This window comes from Portunus trituberculatus, chromosome 24 (assembly GCF_017591435.1).
Source record: "Portunus trituberculatus isolate SZX2019 chromosome 24, ASM1759143v1, whole genome shotgun sequence".
Lineage (NCBI taxonomy): Eukaryota > Metazoa > Arthropoda > Malacostraca > Decapoda > Portunidae > Portunus > Portunus trituberculatus.
The window spans coordinates 8,213,950-8,216,337 of record NC_059278.1 but is presented as its reverse complement, the minus strand read 5'-3'; positions in this window follow the sequence as shown (position 1 = coordinate 8,216,337).

The window sequence follows — 2,388 nt, the reverse complement described above, 5'->3', positions numbered from 1 at the left end:
ACTTCACCTGCTGGGTGGACATGCTGGAGACGTCCACTACTGAGGTGAAGGCGTTCCACAACACCGCGGTGTCGTGGGAGAAGCGCGCTGACACCTCACAGAATGGCACCTCGGCACCTCGAGGAGGGTGTCGGACACTACCGCTCTCGTAGTACGTTCACTCCTCCTCCAGGGTATCCGTAGAGCCGTGAGGTGAGGTATTTGCTGCACCTGGGCTTTGTGCAGCACAGTAAGGGCCCCAACACGCCTTCGGTGCTCCAAGCTGTCCAGCACGTTGATAGGGGCTTCTTGGTGAGGGTCTGGGTGCTGTCGCTGCTGTCTCTGCTGCAACTGCTGCCCCTGATGCCACTGTCGCTGTAGCTCAGCTTGGGGCTGCTGTCCCAGGCCACCGGCATCGCGAAGGAGGCGCTCGGCTCGCCGCTGCACCTTGTCCAGCAGGGAGAGGTGGGACTGGGCACTGCACATCCAGCTGAGGGGGCTGTACTCCATGATGGGCCTCACCTGCGCTTTGTACAGCGTCATGAGCCCCTTGGCATCAGTAGGTGCCTCACTCGACGTAGGAGTGTCACCCTCAGGGATGCCTTACGTGCCACGCTCTCCAGGTGGCGGTCGAAGCTGAGTTTGGAGTCTACCTCCACCCCCAGGATGTTGATGGAGTCCTTAATGGCAAGGGTGTCTTCTCCAAACTTCAGCTGGCCTTCAAACAGCCTGACGTCCTCCCGTGAACGTGAGATGACCACGGCCTGGGTTTTTTCGGCAGCAAACTTGACTTGCCACTGTTTACCCCAGGCCATGATGTCACCAAGGTGGCGGTTGGTGACATCAATCACGTTCACTGCCTCCTCTCTACCGAAGCTGTGCGAGAGAGTGGCATCGTCCGCGTATGCCGACACAGGCGAGAGGCTCTGAAGGAGGTCGTTGAAATATACGTTCCACAGGATGGGGCCAAGGATCGAGCCCTGTGGAACGGAGGCCTCCACTGGGTGTGTGGTTGACGTGCACCCGCCCAACACTACTCTCAGACTCCGGCCTTGTAGGTAGCTGGAGAACAGCTCTAGCAGTTGTCCTGTGATGCCGAACTGTTCGAGCTTGGCCAGGAGTCCTTTGTGCCAAACTCTGTCAAAAGCCCCAGCAATGTCAAGGGCAATGACGAGGGTGGGGCGGCCGGCGTCGAGGGCGTCATGCCAGGCTTGTGTGAGGAGGAGAAGCATGTCGGAGGCGGAACGTCTCTTTCTAAATCCATATTGGCGTGGAGAGATGAGGTGACGCTCCTCTAGGTGACAGGTCAGCTGCTCAGCTATTATTCTCTCCAAGATCTTGCTGACAGCTGACAGGAGAGAGATGGGGCGGTAGTTTGCTGGGTCACCTTTATCCTTTTTTTTGTGTACAGGAGTGACCCGAGCCTCCTTCCATGCAGCTGGTCAGGTGTTGGTTTGTAGGCATTGGCGGAAGATGTGTGTGAGGGGCTTTGTTAGCTCCTCCACACAGTGCTTCAGTAGGAAGGGCGAGACGTCGTCAGGGCCGGGCGCCTTCCTGGTGTCGGTGCTGCGCAGGAGCTTTGTCACGGCGGCTTCGCTGAGCTGTAGGTGGTCCAGGGTTACGTCACACAGGCGGGTTAGTTGTGGAGGCTGACTGTCAGGCTCCTCAGTCGTCATTTTCCCGCTAAAGTGTGCTGCCAGGAGTTCAGCCTTGTCTTGGTTGGCAACTGCCAAGTTGCCAGAGGCTCTCTCTCTCTCTCTTTCTTCTCTCCTCTATCTCTCTCTCTCTCTCTCTCTCTCTCTCTCTCTCTCTCTCTCTCTCTCTCTCTCCTCTCCTCTCTCTCTCTCTCTCTCTCTCTCTCTCTCTCTCTCTCTCTCTCTCTCTCTCTCTCTCTCTCTCTCTCTCTCTCTCTCTCTCTCTCTCTCTCTCTCTCTCTCTCTCTCTCTCTCTCTCTCTCTCTCTCTCTCTCTCTCTTCTTCTTCTCTCTCTCTTCTTATTTTTTTTTTTTTTTATTTACACAAATCAATACATAGTTGAAGAGTATGTTACAAATTATTTTTACATATGATGTAGCACTTTACAGGCTAAAGGGAACATTTTAGTGTTCCTATCTAAAAACCTAACTCTAAATGTTTTTAATAATTGTTACTCTGGTGCTTATGGCAACCAGATGTTGACACACTTCTTGAATTGCTGCAGTTTCATTTCACTGAAGTCTATCTGTGCTGTAATTAAAGTGTTCCACAGTTCACCATAATGGTGAACGTACTGACGTTGATGGTGCCAAGTACGGCATCGGCACTCAAATAATTCACCAGGCATTAAAGTGACAGCCCGGGTGGTCACTTGTGCCTGCCGCAGGGCAGCGCTCCCTCTCCTCTCCTCTCCTCTCCTCTCCTCTCCTCTCCT